The sequence below is a fragment of the Callospermophilus lateralis genome, unplaced genomic scaffold, assembly GCF_048772815.1.
Source record: "Callospermophilus lateralis isolate mCalLat2 unplaced genomic scaffold, mCalLat2.hap1 Scaffold_101, whole genome shotgun sequence".
Taxonomy (NCBI): domain Eukaryota; kingdom Metazoa; phylum Chordata; class Mammalia; order Rodentia; family Sciuridae; genus Callospermophilus; species Callospermophilus lateralis.
Genome location: NW_027510272.1, coordinates 2,352,426 through 2,376,067, shown reverse-complemented (window position 1 = coordinate 2,376,067; position 23,642 = coordinate 2,352,426). Strand labels below are relative to the sequence as shown.

The following is a 23,642-nucleotide window of genomic DNA, read 5'->3' as shown; positions in this document are numbered from 1 at the left end:
TGGTTTTAAAACAAGCTAAACATAAGCAAAATTGTTAGATTTATCATGCAAAACAATATGCCAAGATCAATCTTAGAAGAAAAACCAAAATGTAAAAAATACCTTTCTCAATTAATCATTTAGACTCTATATAAAATACAAAAATAATCACATCAAGTACTAACTTGCTGATTGAGAGGTAAAAAATCTTTTTGATTTCAAAATTAAGTAGCTTTAGGTAAAAGCATAGTATTTTCCACATATACTATCTTTCCATTTTGCACAGAGTTCCCAGGCAGAGATTGCTTCTGGCTTTATGAATTACCAGAGATTACCTGTGTGGCTGACCTATCACAGGTCTTTTATTCTTCTTTCCTGATAGATGCTTAGCTTCTTTGGGAGGTGGCATATGAATTGGTTTCCATGGAATTGAATTACAAAAGGCTGGTTCTGGATAGGAAGTTCCACTGTAAAAACCTACAATCACTGAAAAATCAGAACAAAACAAAACAACTAAACTTCTTGACAACAATTACTTATTTTAAAATTCCTAGAAAATATTAAACTGTCAAAAAGGCGAACTATCACTGACACACCAAGCTAATCTGAATACTTTTAAAAATCTAACACTTTCAAATATAGCAATGTAGTAAAAGATAATTCTGAGAAGCCAAAAAATAGTTAAAACATATACAAAAAATAATGCTGAGAACCCAAATAATATTGTTAAAATCAATGCAAATAATAATACCTGCAAAGTTTTTAATATGGAATTAATTTCAGAACCATAAAATTGAATAAAACCTTCATTTTCTTAACCCTGTCTAGGAAATGACTTATTTTTGAACTAGTTTCCCCTTGTCAGAGACTAAAATTTACAGAAAAATTTATTTTGCTTATACAGTTAAAGTGAATCAGATTTTTTAGAACAAGGGAATTTTGATTTATTGTTATTCAAGTTAATAAGATTTCACAGAATCAGTGAAATTTTATTACGAATTAGAGAGAGCATCTTTTGATGAACATACTGTTTAAAAATTGTGATGCCTGACAATAATAACTATGTGAAGGAAGAACATTCTGTAAATTATCTTCAAATTCTTTGGTTATTATAGGCACACAAATTCCTTTATTTCATAATTTATAAAAATGATAGGATAAAGAATAAAGACTTAACAGAAGTACAGCATGCAGCCAAATATGTTGCTTATTAGAATGAAGGGAAGGGATGGGGATAGGAAAAAAATAGAGTGAAATGAATTTAAAATAATTTTCACATGATGTATATAATTGCACCATCGTGTACATCCATAAGGATGGTATGTCCCATATTTGTTTAGTTATATCAAAATGAATTCTACAGTCATGTATGACTAAAGAGAACCAATCAAATAAAAAAGAATTAAACTCATTCAAAATGCAAAGTAATTTAATAAAATAGTCCATTGTTTTAGCAATTAATTTCTAGTCAATATGTATATTCCCACCTAAAGTCTTAGCTTTACTATCTAATCAGTAGGTTAAAATCACTGCTTATTGCCCTATTTTTAAGCAAGAGAGAAAGAAAGAAAGGGAGGGTGGCAGGGAGGAATGTTGAGGTAGGAGGAGGAGGAGAAGGAGAACAAAGAAGCCATCCTCAGTAGCTAAAATGCATTAATGGATACAATGGATGACCTCTATGACATATAAGAGAGGTCTAATCCTGACAGCAGGAATGTTTCTTTCAGACCCTGGCAGCCCACTTTGACTGCATAATATGTCAACACACACTTCACCAAGATGGTCAAAACAAAGTCTGGAATATGTTCCACTGTGTGAACAAAAGAGAATGGGAGTATTTTTAAAAATAAATCATTTAAACAAGCGAAGGCAGCTGTCATCAAGTTATGAGCTTTCAACATAAAACAGAACGAAAAATATGCAATGCCATTTATCATCAGACCAAGCCTAAAGGCCAATTGGTTTTGTTTGATCATGTGCTATCTATAACCCACCCTGTAAAAATAATGTGCCAAAGACACTGGAAGCTCTGCCTTAGAGAAGGTTAGAAAAAGGGTAGGCAAGATGAACCATTAAAAACACCCTGAGTAAGGCTTTTTCATCCAAGAATGTGAGAGCCCTAACAGGGATGCTAGCAATTGAACGCAGGGCTGTATGCATGCTAAGAACGTTCTCTGTGACTGAACTACAATTCCATTCCTGAGAATTTAACTTATTTCCAAATGTTAGAAATCATTGCTTAAAAGTGTAAGTTTGAAGTTCTACAACCATTACCTCTATATATCATTTATGGAGAATGAATAAATTCCTACCAACATAGTATAATTTTCTAAAAGATAGTAATTTGAAAGAAAAATAAATTTTATAAGTTTCTATTTCTGTGAAAAAGAAACAAAATGTATAAAATTTGCTTTTGCAAACCATACTTATGTAAGCCACATAACATTAAAACTAACCTGTAAGTTTTCCATTGGCATACCCATAGCTCTTTACAGCTGGACAAGGTTTACTTTTTGCATTTTCCAACCATTCCTTAAACTTTTATCTGCTATTTCCTTTTTCTCTTGTAATTCAGCTTGCCATTGTTTTTCTTTTTCCTTAAAATGACAAGACCAAAGCATTCCCAAGGATATTCTATAACTAAACTTTCCATTCAAATTCTACTGAGTCTTTTCTCCGAGCTGTTTCCTCTCTCAATGGCTTACTGGCCACAATATTGAATTATATTTCTGTAATTTGGGAGTAAAATTGAACATGATCAGGGATGTGATATTAATGTGTCTTCCTCTAAACAATAAGATATCAAACCCAAGAAAAAGGAATCCACCTTCTTTTTAAAGTAATTTATTATACAGTAATATGACTAGATAAAAGTATATTGAAAAAATATTTAAAACAACTAACAACAATTTTGAATATGACTGAAAAATATATAAGCTTATTGAAATTACTCAATGTAAGAAAACCAAAAATACATATTCATTTTGAAGCTTAAAGACAGCATAATATAAGTAAGGATAGTTTCATATCTTTATGCTATGATACGGTCAATTTTCTAATCTTATACTTTTTTCTAAAATATGGTTGGCACCTATGAACACCAAAAACATATATTCTAACTGGATACTTTAATAAAAATACCTTTTCTTTCTTTTTCTTCTCACATTCTTCAGCAATTTTTTTCTTTAACCATTCTTGATATATATTTTTTTTGCTTTTTCTTGCAAATGTTCTTTCTCTAGTTCTTTTGCTGCTTTCTCCTCCATTTCTTTATTCATTTTTTGTTCTCTTTCTTTCCTTTTCTTAAATAAAAATAGAAATTTTAATTGAAATACCTGTAATTATTCTCACATAAGGAAGGATTGTTATATGAAATAATTTTCTAAACTTCTATTATTCTTAAAATAAGTGGTGTAACAGTGGTTGGCACAATGCGGTTTATGAGAATATATAACATACTGCAATTACCTGTTCAATGTCAATAACAGATAGTTACTGCTTGGCTGTAAGTTTCATTAGGACACTGACAAAGATCTTGCTCACCAACATATACCTGCAACTGGGATAGTACTGAGTAAATAACAGGTTCTCAATAAATATTCTTTAAATAAATTAGTGAATAAATATTTCTATCTGTTAGACTGCTGAATCCTAGTATTTTTAATGGATGTTTACCCTCATATATATGAACATTTCTAGATAGACAATTTTTCAATACAAATACTTGGATAAGTATTCACCAAAAGTGTGTTATAGAATTCAAATGAATAATGCCTGCTGAAGATTGCATATAAGGACATAATTGGGCAAATATTTAGGTATACTGTTTTATAGAGATCAGAGATTTGCAAACAAGGCTAAATATCAAATTCGGCCCACAGGCCATCTGTATTTGTAAACAACATTGTATATAAGTATGGCCAACTAATTTTGCTTATATATTTGCATATGGTTTATTTTATTCTACAATAGCAAAATTGAATAGTTGCCATAGAGACTGCATGAGCAGTAAACCTGAGATGTTTAAGATCTGGCCCTTTTCAGAAAAAAAATAATAATTTTTGACATAAAATATAACTCAATGCTTTTCTTCTCCTTACTCAAATGATAACCTACCACCTGTAGTTAAATTTTAAATAAATAATGACATGGAGATTTCTCTTTATCAAACTTTTAGAAATTAACCTGAAAAGTATAAAAGGAATATGGAATACAAATATATATATACACACACACACACACACACACACACACACGTCAGTTTTCATGGAGCAAAGAGAGATGATCCCAAAAGAGAAATTCCTTCCCTGAAAGTATCTTGTAAAATACTGTATTATAAGTTAACACCCAATTAATAAACAGCAGTTACATACAATACATGTCCTGTTCAGTGCTGAGCAGCACAAGCAAGTCTTGAAAATCAGGGCTTGTACCATTCCTCAAGTTGATATATTTCTTTCTTGCTCTGCAGTCAATAGTTGTGAAAAGGAATCCTTTCATAACAAAACCTCAGTAGCCAATGGAACAATAATGGGTTTTAATTACTCCTCACTGACAGAAAATCTACAAACTGAAAATGGTCTTGGAATATATCTCTCTTAATCTGTGTGATTTATGACTCTCCTGCCTAACCTCACCAACAAGAAATCATCCAGTCCCTACAATGTTTTTAATGACAGAAACTAACACTTCATTGGTATCTATACCTCACACTACTCTATGTACTTTATTATACATATGGACCATCAGTTAATTCTTACAATCCCAGTATGAGGTAGGTACTATTATTATCCTATTTACAAAGGAGGAAAGGAAGGCACAAGAGGGTAAGAAATTTGTCTAAGATCACACAGTAAGTAGTAGATCACTATAGACCACAAAGACTTCATAATGGAGGAATGCTAAAAATAATGTTATGCCAAAAAATTTAAACCAAAGTGAAATGTCAAAACTTTTTAAAACATACTACTTCTCAAAATTAATTTAAGAAGAAATAGTATCTGGATAACCATTTATTATAAAAAAAATCAAAATTTAAAAATTTACCACAAAGTACTCTAGTTTCTGATAGCTTCATTGGTAGTTTGCAATGTACATTTAAGAAAGAAATAATAACAAATGACTACACAAATTAATTTTATGATTCAAGATAATATCAGAAACAAGGCAAGATAACTGCTCTATAGCCCAAAATGTGAAATAATTAGAAATACATGTAACAAATGATGCATAATACCATCATTAAAAACTAAATAAAACTGAGAAGAAATAAGACAAATAAATGGAAAAAAAAACATATTCATAGATTTTAAATTTGATATTACTAAAAGCCATTTTCTCCAAAACGATCTACACATTTAACAAAATCCCAATAGTGCCAGGCACTATTCAAGCAGGCATAATTAGCAAATCTGATAATCAGATGCTGAATTACATATAGAAAGGTGCAAAGGAACTAAAATAAGTTTGGAAAAGAAGACAAAAGTTGATTTATATATCTATTTTTAAAAAACTATAAGTTCAATAATTATAGAGCTGTAGTAATAAGTTATTACTGCTGACACAGGATATAAAATCAATAGAAGAGAATAGAATTCAGAAATAGATCTATGTGTGTGTATGTGTGTGTGTGTGTGTGTGTGTGTGTGTGTGTGTGTGTCTGTGTGTGTGTTCAATTGATTTTAAACAAAGTGCCAAGGTAATTTGAAAGGGAAAGGATTATCTATTCAATTAACAGTGGAACAATTGAATATATGTATGCAAATGAATGAACCCCAACCTTTAACTCAACAAGATATTAAAATGAACTCAAAATAAACATACAGGTAAAGCTGAAGTTATAACTTCTAGAAGAAAACAATAAATATTTTATACTCTTGAATTACACAATGTTTCTTAAATAAAGACATACAAACCATAACCATAAAAGGAAAAAACTGAAATATGGAATATTGTCAAAATTTAAAACTTGTATTCTTTAAGTTGGGCACAGAGGTGCATGCCTATAATCCCAGTGAATAGGGAGGCTGAAGCAGGAGGATCACATTTTTAAGGCCAGCCTCAGCAACTTAGGGAGGCCCTACACAATTTAGCAAGATTGTGTCTCAAAAAAAAGGATGGGGATATATCTAAGTGGTAAAGACTAGATGGGTTAAATCCCCAGGGAAGGAAGCAAGGAAGGAAGGAAGGAAGGAAGGAAGAAAGGAAGGAAGGAAGGAAGGAAGGAAGGAAGGAAGGAAGATCATTCTGCTCTTTAAAACATAGTATTCAGAAAAATTAAATGGGCCATGAGTGATGGCACACACCTGTAATCCCAATGACTCAGCAGACTGAGGCAGGAGGATTTCAACTTCAAAGTCAGCCTCAGCAACTTAGCAAGGCCCTCCTACACCACTTAGTAAGAAACTGTCTCAAAACAAAAAATAAAAAAAAACTGGCTGGAGATGTGACTCAGTAGTTAAACATCCCTGGATTTAGTCCTTGGCAAAAAAAAAAAAAAGAAAGAAAAAAGAAAATAAATAAATGGGAGAAAAAATTTGCAATGCATTTATCTGACATTGGACTTGTGGTCTGAATATATAAAGAATTCAAAGACTGGGGATTAGCTCATTGACAGGTGCTAGACTAGCCTGAGTGAGGCCTTGAGTTCAATCTCCAGCACCACATTAAAAAAGAAAAGAAAAATTGAAGAGAAATGTACAAAATTCACCCAGTGTCACATGTACCTATATTCCCAGCTACTTGGGAGACTCAGACAAGAGGATCACCTGACAAGCCCAGGAATTTGAGGTCAACCGGGGTAAAAAAGTGATATCACCAAGATCTCCATCTCAAAAAAAAAAAAAAAAAAGAAAGAAAGAAAGAAAAGAAAAGAAAGAATAATTCCTACATGTCTTTTGACGGAGAAAGGAGACTTGTTGAGGACTGAACCCAGAGCCTGCTAAGCATGCTCTCTGCCACTAAGTTTTACTCAACCATGAATTCTTACAAATTCTTATATCTTAATAAGAAGTCATGTAACCCCTTCAAAAAAATGGGCAAAAGACTTAAACTGACACAAAACAAGTCCAAAAGAAGCTAACAACAAATGTAGCTCAGTTGTAGAATGCTGCCTACCATGGTCAACAAGTATAATCAACTAAATTATGTCCCTTCACCTCCTATGTTGAAGCCCTATCTCCCAGTGTGAGGAGATAAAACCTTCCAAGAGTAAATCAAACTTAAATGAGGTCTTAATCCAATAAGACTGAAGTCCTTTAAAGAAGAAAATACACCAAAGATATGTGTGCACAGAGAAAAAGCCAGAAGACAAGCCATCTGCAGGCCAGAGGCCTAAATAGAGTCCAAACCTGCAGACACTGGGATGTGAGAAAATTTTCTGTTGTTTAAACCACCAAAGTCTGTGGTATTTGGTTATGGCATCCCTGAAAGACTAATACAATGAGCTTATAAAAAGATGTGAAACAGCATTAGATCTCATGGAAATGAATATTAAAACAATGGCATATACTACACATACACTGGAAGAACAAAAATAAAAGACTGACATTATAAGGTTTGCCAAAGATGTAAAATATTTGGAACTTTTATAAATAGTCATGGGAAGATATATTGGTATAAGCACCTGAGAAAATACTTTGGCTATTTCTCATAAACACATTCTTACCACATAGCCCAGCAATTCATGTCCTAAACATTTACCCAAAACAAATGAAAACAAATGTCCAAAAAAGACTTGTATATAAATGGTCATGGAATTTTATTCATAATATCTCCTAATGGAAAACAATCCACTGACCATCAACTAGTGAATGGATAAACAATTTGTGCTATTCCATGGGAGACTACTCATAAATAAAAATGAATCAACAATATATGAAATATCAGGATATATTTAAAAACAAAAAAAAGTCCAACACAAAAAAGTCCAAAATATTCTTTCATTCTGCTTTTAAGAAAGTATAGACAGTACAATCTTATATACAGAATAGAAAGATTACCAAGATATTTGGAGCTGTGGCTGGCTATGAGAAGGGGAATGGGGGTTGGATGTGAAGGGAAATTTCCGGAGTGATGAAAATTTTGTATTCTTGACTGTGGTGCTTATTAATCATACAGGTATGCACATCTGTCAAACTCATAAACTTAAAATAGGTGTATTTTATTGCACAGCAGGCAGTCAGAATAGTCACTGCTACTGAGAAAGCAGTCAGCCATTAAGTGGTTTTGGAATTTCTAGCACACTGGTTCTATATCACAGAGGACAATAATTAATCATCTTTTTCTAAAATGGTGCCCTGAAAGAACCTTTGTTTCTTACAAGTAAAAGAAATTAACAACTGGATACTTAAAGTTTTTGACTTTCTATTTTAATTCTTCTAATAGGGCCTACTTGGCACATAGAAAAAGCTAAGTAAACATTTGTTGAAATCATGAATGATACACTGATAACAGTGTTATCAATCATACACCTTGTTGATTTGAATTAAGTCTTTCAAATAAAATATCAGTGTGCTTTGAGAATTAAAAACAATTTTATTTTTAAATAACTTTTCAAAACATTGAAAGTAGAGGTCTTTTTCAAAATTTGTATTAATGTGTAAAAACATTAATCTGGAAAATAATTTAGCATAGCAACACAAATATTAAGTGTACTCAATGAGATAAGATATTTGTTTTAAAAAAATTTCACAATTTACAGTCATATTAGAAGAAAGCAATCTTACTAATATATACATAAATTCTTTTGTCTGATTTTTTGATAAAACACAGTGAAAATGACTTAGAGAAAATAGCAGCCCAAGATAAAACTAAAATAAAGCTGTAGGCAGCAGAGGACCACACACCATGAAATGTAAACAGAAAGCTAGATGGCAGACAGGAAGAGAAGAACCAGGAGAGCAGTCTTTACAAATACAAGTAAATGTAACTAAGGCTGAATAAGAAATCTGATAGTTTTTAAGAAAAAAAAGAGGGATCAATTATTCTTTAACATGCACAAGAATGCTGCAGAATAGGTAAATTAATTTTTCAGGGTTCATGTCTGAATCATTTTCTACCTTATGGAATCTTGCTTTCAATAATTAGTGATTTATGTCATGGCAAGCCACTTACTCCAAAAGAATTTTTTCCTCAAAAATAATTGGATTAGGTCTACTACAACTAACTAAAACAGTGAATATATATCATATATCCCTCAGCAGCATCTTACATTCTTAGAAAAAACAACGATTATATTTGATTGGCATGGTAAAATTAGCTTAATGAAGTTAGAAGGTAAGAGAAGCTTCTTGAATGGAGAGCACACCATACATGGAGAACTATTTTTATATAAACTTCAAAAAGGTGTCAATCAAAATTTTGTAATGGTCATATAGACTTATTTTGATTGTGACATTTATTCAAAGTACTCTTTTGGGGATGAAGTAAACAAACACAATTCATAATAATTGATTTCTAAACAAACACAATCTAAGTAAGGATCAAATACTTTTATGGTTATAATACACACACACACACACACACACACACACACACACACACCTCTCTAACCAATTTCCTTCTTCTAATGCCTGGATGATGAAGATTATGTTATCTTTAACTTACTGAAATTATTTGATACTCATAATAATATCACTTGGCATCACATTCAACAATAGGTAAGGACATAAACTATAATTAAAAATTTAAATCTTTGTCCTATAATTTGAGCATTTATCTAAATTCATAGTTATATTTTAATAATAAAATCAATTTGAAAAATACAGAATCACAATATAAAACAAAGTGATAGCAGAGTATTTTTTTTAAATGGAGGTTGGGGGGCAATATTAGGGATTCCACTCAAGTCCTCATGCATGCTAGATAAGCAGTCTATCACAGAGCTACACCCTATCCTAGACCTTTTTTCATTTCATTTTGAGTCAGGGTCTCAGAAAATTCACCAGACTGGCCTCAACTTTGTGATTCTCCCATCTCAGCTTCTAAAGTACTTGGAGTCAACAGGCATGTGCCACTACGCCCAGTTATTTTAAAATTTCTAATGTATCAGGCTGGGGTTGTGGCTCAGTGGCAGAGTACTTGCCTTGTACATGTGAGGCACTGGGTTCGATCCTCAGCACCATATAAAAATAAATAAACAAAATAAAGACCTTTTAAAAAAATTCTAATGTGTGATCCAACATTAGAATGTATTAAAATTGAAAGTAGGGATATGAAGGATAGCTCAATGGTTGCATGCTAGCCTAACATGCTTAAGGCCATGGGTTCAATTAGCACCATAAATTAAAAAGTAATAATAATAATAATAATAATAATAATAATAATAATAATAATAACAACAAAAAAAAATTGAAAGGAAGAATAGGAACATAGCTCAGTGGTAAAACCCAGCATGAGTGAAACCCTAGGTTTGATCCCCAGCACTGCAAAAAAGAAAAAGAAAAAAAAATTCATTCACTCATTCAATTAACAAAAGCTTACTATATACAAAGGATTATAAATCTTGTAATGGATAAAAAATAATAAAAAAAGAATTCTTGTTCTTAAGGATCTTAAAATTACAAGGAAAGCAAAGGGATGTACATAATACAATACAGCCATTTTTTTTTCTTTTTTATAAAACATACAGAAAATACAAAGCACCATATGATAAAGTGCTATAAAAGTTAATATAAATTGATCAAAGATTCACAGGAAAGAATCTCTAACATGTGAACAGCCAATCTGTATATAGGAAGTAATCTGAGTTAGATGACAAATGGAAAAGTAGAACAGAGGATATGATGAGATTCCATCCTGATAAAATACCATATGTAAAAATTAGGAAATAAAAAATAGTAAAAAGATAAGTATTCTCAAAATTTCTCAAGAATACATACTCTTGAGGCCTGGGCAGTACAGCCAAAAGCTCAAGATTTCTAGGAAATTTATTTGTATCTTTAAAATAATGTAAAAAATTTAGTGCTCTCTTAGTATATGCAAGGCCTTGGGTTTGATCATGAACACTTTGAAAAATAAAATAAAAATAAAACTTACAGTCTACTTCTTTATATACCTATGTTTGCTTTACTATAAAAATATAACATTTTCCTCTCAAAACATTTCCAGTAAAACTAATACTCCAAGAAGATTGGGGGCAGCTGTGATTATCTTGTGTGAGCTCCCTAAATATTCTCAGTAAAAAGAATCAGCATAGAATAAAGAGAAAACAGATGGTAGACATGGCTGAAATGCTACTTTGGAACAGTCAGTCTAGAGTTGGTAAAATCTCAGTCAGAAGACAGTACAGGTGTGGAACATAAAAAAAATAGACATAAGGAATGACAGTCAGATCTATTCAGCAAAGATTAATCTTGCAGAGACATACAGGAAGGGTTTATTCATTTAACAAATATTTCTGGGTACCTCTAATGTGTGGTAATGAATAAGCTGTTGGATAACTGAAAAAAAGAAGTAAAATTCCTGATCTTATAAGAACTTATATCCTAGTGTGGAGAAGTAAACAATAAAGTTGAAGGAAGTAATGAGACCATTCAGAAAATAAAATAGAAGCAGCAATTATATATAGTAAAGGAAGGGATGTTTTGGAGCAACATAATAATTATTATTATTAAGTGGCTGAAGACACAGTAGAAGTAATAGAAATAAAGGAATAATAGGAAAAAGTCTATGAAGAGGAATGGGGCAAAGGTATTTTTTTAGGTGTACACATTTGGAGTTTCCTGCTGATCTAATGGATAGAAATCCAAGACTCAAAAAATTCAAGTCTAAAGATTCAGACTTGGTGGGGCTGGCATTGTAGCTCAGGGGTAGAGCACTTGCCTAGCACATGTGAGGTGCTGGGTTCCATCTTCAGCACCACATAAAAATAAATAAATACAATAAAGATATTGTGTCCATATACAACTAAAAATATTTTAAAAATATTTAGAATTGCTGAATTCAGGCAGACACTAGTAGAGTTCACAGGGACAGAAAAGAATAAAATTAGAGAGCATCCAGGCTCTGTAGTGCATGCCTTTAATCCCAGTGACTCAAGGGGACTAAGGCAGGAGGATGGCAAGTTAGGGACAGTCTCAGCAACTTAGTGAGACCCTGTTTCAAAACAAAATAAAAAGGGCAGAGATGTAGTTCAGTGGTAAAGCATGTCTGGGATCAATCCTTAGTACCAAAAACAAAAGAAGAGTAAAGGGCGAAGGGCAGAAGACAAGAGACTTGATAAATATTCATGAGGGTAGGGGTAAAAAAAAAAGCAAAACCCCAAAAGAGAAAGAACCTAAGAGAAATATAAGAAAAATATAGCTAAGGACTAATTGGAAGAAAGACTTTGAAAAGAGATGTTAGGATTTGTTTATGCATTTTTTTTCCTTTTTACCTGTTCATTCTTTTTCTGAACCCATCCCTTGTGCTTTTCTTCAGCAATTATCTTTTTTTTTCACATTCTTTCATTTTTTTTTCTAGTTGTTGATTTAATTCCTGTGGATTTTATTTAAACAAAAGGCAATGTTTAAGGGAAGTTCCCAAATCACATATTTTAAAAAAGGTTGAGCTTAACCAAATTAAACAAGAATATAGTTTCCATTATACAATATATACCACTACTGATAATAACTTACTTAAGTAACTAGTCTACAATGAAAGAAAGCATTGGTAAAAATATAAGTCATTTTTTAGAAATGCAAATAATTGCTTGGCAGTAAAACACTAGTTTCTTAGACTAAATTTCAGCTAAATTACCCTCATTGAAATCAACTTTCCCATACATAAATTTTGGCACCACTGTAAGCTATTGGCAGTAGCTCAAGAGAATTGCAACTTTTTTACAGTTATAAAAAGGTTCAAGATTCTTGCTGAAGCTACAGAATAGGAATTAAGTAATCCCTAAATTAAAATTTTAAATCTGAGTTACACCCAAGAAGAAATCTAAAGAAGGTATTCAGTTTTCCATAGAGAAAAGAAGAATCAGAGTTTTCTTCACAGATTTTATAGCTACTGGGATATAAAACAAAACCAAATTCATACCTCAGATTATTTAACTGTCTTGTTGTCACCAGAATCTACACATCTGGGCATTTCCTTAGAAGAAAGAATGTGGAAGGCATGGCCAAATAAAACTACAAGTTGAATGCTACCACTCTGTCACTCATCAACTAAATTATGGCTTTAGTTGAGAAAGCTATTCAAACTAGACTTCTCTAGGACTCTACAATCATAATTACTGGTTAGTTTTCTTTCTTCCTTAGATACTAATAATCGGATACATTTATGAATCTTCCATTGTTCTCCCTTTCTCCTTCCCATCTTTCCTTTCTCTCCAAATACTTACCTCCATGGGCAATTTTCCAACTCTCAGGTTAATTCCAGGGTCTTAAATGAAGATAAAACTTTACACCAAGAACATATTTTTTTGCATTTTAGAATGACTAATCAAAAGATACTTGTTTACCATGACTTCTGATCTTAAAATTTCACTGCAAAGAAAATAGTTGCCCTATCTCACTTAGAAAATCTTCAAACCTTGAAATACCATATCCCACAAAACAAATATCCACCTTGATAGGATTCTTCACTACCTCATAGCTGTTATTCCTTCATTACTCACTCAATACACTCTAATTGAGTGCCTGCTATTGATCTAACAAGAACTGTGCATGTACACACACACACACACACACACACACACACACAGAAAGATGAAATTTTAGAAGTCTCTCATCTAATCTTTTCTCTATATACCAAAGAATAAAGTGCTACACTGTGAGTTACTGGGTATAAAAAAAGGAGTTTGGAGAAAAGAACAAAAAGGGAAGACAAAGAAAAATGGTTTGAACCAGGATAGTCAGAAATGAGCAGTTCTTAAAATAGTGAGAGAAGATGACTTTAAAAGAAGTGAAAGATGTGGGTGGGGATGATGATTAATTTAAAGTGTGGTACTAATTTCTTCTTTAGATAGAAAGAGGTTTTTTGAAGACAGTAAATTGAACACTATGATGAAGAATAAAAGTCAAAAGTGATGATTTACTGCTCTTATTAAGACTGAAGGCTGAGTTTGAAATGATCAGTACTATTCTGAGGGAGATTGACTAGAAGGTTACGACAATATACCCTATAAGGGGAAGACAGTCTGGACTTGTGCCAGAAAACAAGTAAAAGGAAAAACACACAGAGTGTGTGTGGGTGTGCAGATACGCATGTGTGTATGTATGTGTATATACATGTGTATAAATTTACATATAGTAAAAGGCTAGATATAAATCTGACAACTATACATTCAAAATTTTCCAAACCAGTTCTAAATTTTCATTTAAAAAAGTTTAAGTGTATGATTAAGCATAATTGATTATATTTATATACTTTTTAACAGTCTTCAAGTAACTCAAAAGGGGGAAAATTAAGATGTTGCATTACTATTTTATGAATACCAAATTTTAGTTAATGTTGATATAGGTGATAATAAATAAAAGATCCAAAAGTACCTAGAAAATGCTACCACTGACCTGAATAGTACTGTATTCTTATAATGTCTATTTAAGTATTTGCCTACCCAGAATATACATCACGTTCTCATACACTACCCTCTCTTCCAAGGCTAGCTACTCTTAGAATTTCCCATGCTGAATGGCTCCATCTATTCACCACTGAGGCAGGCCTCCTCCAGGATACAGCAGGAGTCTTCTTTCCAAAAGACCCTGTGTGTTCTTCTGGCACACCACTGAATTTCAACAGGATTATAGCTATTTTCCCTTAGAATAAACATTTGGTAATGGAAAACAAAACTCCAAAGAGGGTCCTAAACATGCATCATTATTTCAATACACTTTGCCTGTTTTCAAATGATTTTTTACTATTGAAGGTAACAAAAACAAAAACAAAAACAAAAAACAAACTGACAATTTTGAGTTTCACCAACTCTATATCCTACCCTATTCCTTCCTTAATGGCTGATAAATTAAATAGCTGAAGATTAAATGGTGAGGTTAAAAAATAACAGGAAAAAAAGTACCTGGACTAGTCACAAAATAAATAATTTTTATAATTTTGAACAGATTACATTAAAATGTTAAGTCAAATGTTAAAAATTAGAATTAGCCAAAAACCACAGAGAACTTAGAAGAATTAAAGAATTATTTTAAATAATAAAAATGTAAATATATTTAATAACCTACAAAACCAATATGTTAGCTTGCATAATGTCAATGTTAATTTTCAGTGTTTACCATGTTTATCATTTCAACATTATTACAAATGTATAACATTTTTAATAGGGTAACTGTAAAGGGTTAAAACAATTTTTTAACTCAATCTCACAGAGATGTCTAAAACAAATTTAAATGTCTGTTACTGAAAACAAATTCATGAATGAAATGAGCTTTTTAATGATTCAACTATCCTTTAAGTTTTCCTTTAAGTGGGGCATGGTGGCACTTGCCAGTAATCCCAGCAGTTTGAGAGGCTGAGGCAGGAGGATTACTAGTTCAAAGCAATCAGCAACTTAGTGAGGCCCCCAGTAATTTAGTGAGACCCTGTTTCTAAATAAACTACAAAAAAGGACTGGAGATGTGACTCAGTGGTTAAGTACCTCTGCGTGGTACTGAAAAAAAATTTCTTTTAAATGTTAAAGGAAGAAAATAAGAAAGCAAGAATAAGTTTAAAAAGCAAATAATATGTCTGATCTATTTATTTCTAAAATGTTTCTTAATAAAAAGCACATAAATTGAAAATCTAAAGAACTTAATACCAGTTCCAGCTCTGCCACTAACCGAAACCTTGGCAAAGTTACTTCTCTCTCCTTCATGCTTCTTAGCTTTTATAAGGATCTGAAATAAACAATTCCTTATGGTCAAAAATCTGTGCTTTTAATGACATGGTTTGTAAGCAAATTAGGGAATAGAAAAATAAGGAAAAGCATGACTTAGGAAATAAAGAGAAAGGCATGAAAATCCAAATAGATTTTGGCTGAAATTTATGATGATAAGCCATCTTCTAATTCTGCATTGTTTTCTACCAATATCATCAGTCCCCCAACACCAAATGTCCCTCATATATCCTGCAAAGCAAACTGATCCTACTTCCAATGAAAGTACCTCCAATTTACACTTTCTGGATGACAGAAGTTAAATATTATTTCTGCAGAAAGCTATAATAGTTTTAGGCAGTATTCTTTAAAAGAAAAAAATAAATAAAGTTTTCACTCAAAAGAAATAAAATATAAAGACCATAATAGCTCAAAATAAGCTAACAAAACACTGAGTATATGATCCGTATGTTATGGTTGATAGGTACAATTCCTTGGCATAACTAACAGGCAAGGTTCATTCAAAAATATCTTAAATTTCTTCAAAGTTAAGTAATGAAGTAGCCATAAGAAATGTCAAATTACTCAAAACATTAAAAGGCTTTAATACATACAAATAATTACACCCTGCTATATGCTTAATGGTTGTGGTAAGGGCTTTATATTTATTATTTTAATCTGTTCTTGAAACAAATTTTCAGAGTAATTATTATATACTTTCATATGTAATAACTAACTCGTATTGAATTTTTTATATATAGTAGGCCATATCCTGATATTCATTTAGACCTCATAATAACAATAAGAGGTAAATATTATTCTCCCCCTTTCACTGATAGTGATTCTCCTTACAAGTGACTTCTATAGTAGCTAGAAAAAACCACAAATGAACTGTGCTTTACCACTAACTTACTCTACCAGTGTTTTCCAAGTTGTAAGTCTAAAATCAATTTAACAGATTATAATTGACTATCATAAAAAAGAATACCATGTTTTGAATAAAGTAAGATACTTTTTCAAATATATATGTATATACATCTATGTATAGGTTTATAGTTATGTTCAACATGAAAAAATTAGATTTCTCACTGTGAACAAATATTTTTCAAAAACACTACCCAAGGACTGATGAACAGTGGTAGAACCCTTGCCTAACATGTGCAGGGCTCTGGGTTTGATCTCTAGCAGTCTAAGAAAAAAAAAGAAGCAGGAAAAATAAAAGCCACACTAAACATTGGAACTAGTAATGTTAAAAGAACTAGTAATGTTAAAATCTAAAGTTGAGGTAATGGGAAGAGACTGGGGTCTTAAAAATAAACATTAATTCTGAAAACAAATTTTAAAAAAATCTTCCCCAAAGGCTAAAACTAGCAATGATAAAAATGCCAATACCAATAAAAAACCAAATCAGCCATCTTTATACTTTGTTTCATTTAATCCTCACAAAAATCCCATGACAGGTACTATTTTTCCCACCTTGTCCAGATGGGGAAACTGAAGTATGAAATCTAAATAAATTGGCTAAGATCATCCAGCAAGTAAAAAGACTAGAACTAGGGCTTTTATTAAGCCTGGCTGAAACCAAACCACAAAGTCTTTTTCAAGCCCTGTGCTTGCTAAGAGAAAATAAATACTACTCTCACAGTGTACATTTCCAGGAATAAATTTGTATTCTAGAATACAAAGTATCATGTAAAAGGGAAATGCCAGAATATACTAATTTACACAATCATTTGAATCATTCCAAGTCTCCTGAACAGATGATTGCCTACCTGGTATAAACTCATCACAAAAATAACAACTAATTTCAAAACCAATATGAAAAATTTCAAGGAAGATTATAAAGGGCAAAGAATGTGCAAAGCTTTAGTTCCCATGATTTTTTATAATAACATGGTTACTAACAGACTAGAATAAATTAAAATATCCAACCATAGTGTACCAGTTTACTATATTTTAATACACATTAATACATTTTAATAATAAGCAATCTTTTTCTTTTCTTTGCTTTTCTTTTTTTGTGGTGCTAGGGATTGAACCCAGAGCATTGTGCATGAGAGGCAAGCACTATACCAAATGAGCTATATCCCCAGCCAATAATAAACAATCATTTTATAGTGGTGTTGAAAAATATTTAATGAGGGCTGGGATATAGCTCAGTGGTAACATGTTTTCCTAGCAAGCACAAAGCCTTGGGTTAGATCCCCAATGCAGCTCCAAAAAATACAAAAAAAATTAAAATAACATGGAAATATATTAATAATATAACAGGCAAAAAAACAGATTAAAAAGATTGAAACTATTTCACTAAAAACAAGAAGTATCTTTCACCATTTCTGTGATAAAAAGAAATCAGAGAGTGAGTCTGGATAGGGAGCTTAGGCGATGGCAAGTTACACAAATCTATTTACTTGCCAGGGCACATGCTCTTTGGTAGGTAGAATAGATTCCTGTCTCTATTTCAATTTTTCTCTTCTTTCCTAGAACTTTTCCTGAGTATATAGTTTAATTTACCTAAGAGCAAAATTCTATTGTATGTCTCTCTAGATATACATTTGTACATATAATCAGCCCTCTGTATCCATGGGTTCTGCAACCATGGATTTAATCAAGCATAAATTGAAAATATGCCAAAAAAATTGTGCCTATACTGAGCAGGGACACATTGTTTTATTGTCATTATGCTGTGATCAATTCAGTATAATAACTATTTAGGTAGTGTTCATATTGTATTAGGTGATATTTAGGTGATATTACAATGATTGTGTAAATTAGTATATTCTGGCATTTCCCTTTTACATTAGAAAAGATTAAAAGTAGATTGGGAGATATATACATTAAATGCCTTTATATAGAAAGACTTGAGCATTGAGTATTTTGGAATCCAAGAAAGTCCTGGAATCAAACCTCTTGGATACTTAAGATGACTGTTTTTATTTTTTAAAAAACTTACAAAGAAAGTTTAGAAGGCTATATTCCATAATTTTAACAAAGATTATTATTAGGTGGTGAAATTAAAAGAGCTTTTCATTTTCTTAATTATATTTAGCTATATTTTCTAAATGTACTTCTAATAAATATACTGCTTCTACAATTAGATTTATTAAGATTAATATAGTAAACAAATACAAATAAATGCACACACATTGTTTTCAGGAACAATAAGATTAACATTTTAATTTACAACAGCAACTCTACTCTGTGAGCTCATTGTCATATAGAAAGAATACTGTCTACTTGTACCTCTAGAGCTTTCTGTTGCAGCAGGTCATGTTCTTCTTTTTCTTTGCCAACAAACCACACCTCCCATGGTGTCAGGCTGCTTTCTCCTATGTGGACCTGTTTCTGTTCTTCTTGGTTATCTTCTGATTCAACTTTACTGTCATGAAAGAAAGGATACTGTAGAACTTGTACACGAAATACTTCTCTTACTAGTCAAAAATCATTTAAATATACAATGAAAACAAAATCTAACAACATATTTTCAATACTGTTATTTTAAAAACATATGAATCAATTATATAAAGCAAAAAAATGAAAAATCAGGAAAAGGAAATCTAATTTTGAATTACTTTACTCATTTAGTTATGCCACTCTCTTCAAAAACCAAATTATTTAAAAACCCAATGGAATAGCTTGAGCCCAACCTATGTAACTCAAGGTCACTTGAGGAAATTATTTATTTCTAAAATTTTAATTTTTATTAATAAAATTTCTATCTATACAAGTAATCACTAATTACTACTAGTACACATAATCTTTTGTAGGTGTGTGTGTGGTACCAGGCTTTGAACCCAGGGCCTTGGACATGCCCCTGAACTATACCTATAGCTCCACTACCACATACACACATATACACATAACGTTAATCAGATCCTGGGGCAGACCTTTTCCTTTCCCTCCACTATATAGCATAGAAAAAAAGTAATGTGTACATATATACTGAGAGAATGATGAAAAGCAAATAATTTAATAATTAGGAATTCTGGGTAAAGGATGAACAAAAGTTTTTTATATTCTTTTTCTTTAAATTTGAAATTATTTTGAAATAGAAAGCTATAGAAAAAAATATACCCTTCTATTTTTCATTGCTGGGAATCGAAGCCAGAGCCTCATTCATGTTAAGTATACTCTGTATCAACTGAGCTACACCCACAACTGCTGTGGCCCTTCTCTCCTTCAACATTTAATATTTTGTTTGATGACCTTTTGCCAGTTCTTAGAATATACAAGACTCTCTAATCTGGTTATCTCTAATCATTGTCTTCATCTCCAATTTGTACCTTCTATCAGTCTGACTCTTCTGGGTACACAGAAAATTAACTATATGAGTAAATAAAGAACAGAAGGATTTGGCTGGATACATAAGCCTCACAAAACTTATGGAAAACTTAACAATCAGTACTCAGAGATAGGAAGGTGGTTCAGTACCCAACATAGCTCCAGGGGCAAGTTTATTATATAGACTCAGGTATGTGTATCTTCAACATTGTTCCTTCTAACAAACAATTGCCTCACAACTGCTTTGTACCACTTTTTATACCTCATAGATTCAGTTTCCCTAATTTTTTTTTGGGGGGGGGGTTATGTTATTTAATCATCCATTCATGTCTTTTCAGAACTTGTATTCTAAGTGGAAAAGAGACATTGTTAGTATATTATTTCTTAGGCACATCTTTCCTTTTCAGTCTTGCATTATGACCTCATCTGTTCTCAGCTTCAACTATCACTATATGCTGGTGATATCTGGATCAGCTATTCTGGGCCAGATCTCTATCTTAAGTTCCAGACTTATTTCCAACAATTTTATAGACTGCTCCAGGATATTGAACTCAGTCCATTGAAAAAAAAAATCTAAGCATTTTCCAGCATCCACCACCCTCTTTCTTCCCCACTAAGAAAAATTTTACTCCTTTTATAATCCTAAATGAATGTTACCACCATCCACCCAGTTACCTAATCCAGAAATCCAGATCTGACTCCACCCGTTACCCCTCCATGTCTGATTCCCCCTACCCTCATGCCCATACAATCACTAGTCATATCAGTTTTACATCCTTCAATTTTCTCAAGTGATTCTCTTCTCAAACCTTTCAAACACTCCAAACATAAACAGTGTCTAGCCTTCCCTTTTAAATCATTCTCTAAACCTGCTGCCAGATTTGCCCCTACCAATGCATCCTTTTATCATGTAACTTCTCATCTCAAAGTTCTTCAGGGCCCATTTGCACACAGGATGAAATCCAAACTCCTTAGCCTGACATCCATAAATTGACTCCTGCCTTTCTTTTCATAAATGGGTAATCCAGACTCTACATTTCAGTCATGTTGAACTTCTGTGGGTTGGTAAATGCACTATGGTGTTGTACTCTTCAGCTTTTGCCTAAAACTGAAATGCCTTTCCTCTACCTTCACATATGGCCAGATTAAGAGCTTACTTTCATGAGTAAAACAGCCTGGGGATAAAATCTCTATCTGCTTCTTCCTAGTTTCTGCACATATTAAAATTTCTCTAAAAAAGAGATCTCATCTGTAAAATGGAGATGACAGTAGTAGCTGCATGAAGAAGTGAAGCACTTAGTATAGTTCTGGGCCCTCAGTAAGTACATGCTGTGCCATTTATTATAATTATTACTATAACTAACTCCTATTCTTCCTTCAAGATTTATTCTGATACTATATTGTCTGGGAAACTTTCTAAAAACTCCTGGATTAACTGTCTTGGGCTTCCTGTCACTGGTCTCCCTCTGCCACCAGCCATGAGTTCCTTAAAGAAAAGTACATGAATGAATGAATGAATGAATGAATAAATAAATAAATAAATAAGAACATGGCTGGTTGTGATAGCATAGACCTATAATCTCAGCAATGTAGGAGGCTGAGATAGGAGGATTGTATGTTTGAGGCGGAAAAATAAAAAGGTTTAGGGCTGTAGATTAGTAGGCTGTAGATTAAAGCACCTTGGATTCAATCCGCAGGACTGGAAAAAAAAAAGGAAAGAAGAAAACCAAATATGTCTTCACTGAGGGTCTAGATTATGAAACACTGTTGAAAGAAGAAATTAGTCAAATCAGTTTTTTTTAGATAACACTTTAAATACTTCCTGCCTTAACATTTTTAGCAAACGTGTTCAAAATGGATAGCATATAAACTACAGATATACTCCTAATAAAGAAAAGCTTCGTAATTAGCTATTTATGACAAGAAACTTATTAAGGCATAACTTTCCTAAATATAGTTATATGAAAGACAGAAAAAAAACTAAATAGAAAAGAAGTAGGCCCAAAGCATATTATAAAAGACTCCAGAAAAATACTTTTCATCATCTTGTCTTGAGGTCATCTTTGATCATCTTCTCAATCCCAGCCAATACACTTGAAGGTTAATCCTCTTTTAAGCATAAGTCTACTTGTACTGAAAATTATCTTGAGGGATTGGGGTGTGACTGAGTGGCATAATGCTTGCCTGGCATGTATGAGGCCCAGCACACACACAAATCTGAGCACATAGATATGTGCAGCCAATGCCTGTGTCTATCTCAAAGAAGCCTTACTCTACTAGTATGCCACAATCAGATGTAGCTAGTAAGAGGCAGAGAGAGGCATAAAATTCCAGAGCTCTTGGTTTCTCTGTACTCTACAGAGGATGCTGATAGCCCAAAACAATGGCTGGGCTATGACTCAGGCTGCCTTCCTTCATCTCATCCCATACAAGCTATCCAGAACAACAACTAAAGGAACACAGTCATCTTCTAAAAGAAAAGAAGTGCTAGTTTTTCTGAACCATTTCACAAATTACTTGTTCACCAATGGCCAAAAGAGTAGGGAGTAGAACAGGATAAAAAGAATACTGAAATATCTGGAAGAATAGTAAAATGGAATTGGTAGGTAGTGACATGCACAGTTTTAAATGTTGCACAGAAGTTGCCATCCAATCATCTATATGAAGAGCATTAAACAGCTCAAACCTTAATCAACAGCCCAATACCACTACTCTGCATTTTGAAAACATTGTACCTGAGAAATCTATTTCATTTGTTAGACTTAAATTCCTTATCTTACCAAGGACACTATATATTTTTTCTATGTTCACATGTCACTGTCACTTGAGCATTTGTAAAAAAGTACTTTATCTGATTTAAATTAGAATTCCAAGTTTGGAAATGTAGCTCAGTGTTAGAGTACTTCTTGCATGGCAAAGTCAAGGGTAAGAGTACAATCCCCAGAACAATAACAGCAACAACACTGTCATCATCATCAACATAATAGATTTTAAAAAGAGAGGTAGAAAAAAAGGAATTCTTTTCAATTTATTATTTCTTAGAACACCTTTGCCAACGTGAAGAGGCATTTGTGTTTTCTTCTATACATTTCTATAAAGACGTCCTATAGTGCAATTCATCTATTGTAGGTATTATTACACATACATTTCTTATATATGTATATTTTATTTCAATATTTTATTGCATCATGAAGAAAATAGAAGAGAGCGAGTATAAAAGATTATTACTACTGCAAAACTATTGCTTACTTTATAAAAGCTTTGCTTAAAAATACTGAAGTTCTCAACTATTCTTATTTATTATTTAATTCTATTCATTTCTACTCATAACTGAATACTTTTTTATGCTAAAAAAACTGCACAGCTACTTATTTTGTATTTCACATATTCTACTATCTCACAGAACTCTTACATAAAAACTTCCTTTACATGACCAGTTAATTAAAACTGAAGTGCTAGGATTCAATTTCAAATAAATCAGTTCTTCCTCCTTTCCAATTAGGCATTGATGGAGGTAAGAAATTTTAAACTGCCTTTGTGAAAAATTAAGACAGTATTAAATACTGAACATTGAAAATACCGGATT

The 23,642-nt window shown here is 32.2% G+C and overlaps 1 pseudogene; it reads right to left on the bottom strand.

Annotated features, from left to right (window-relative positions):
- Window positions 1-244: 244 nt before the first annotated feature.
- Window positions 245-20,775, bottom strand: LOC143639940 (coiled-coil domain-containing protein 34-like; annotated as a pseudogene).
- Window positions 20,776-23,642: the final 2,867 nt, after the last annotated feature.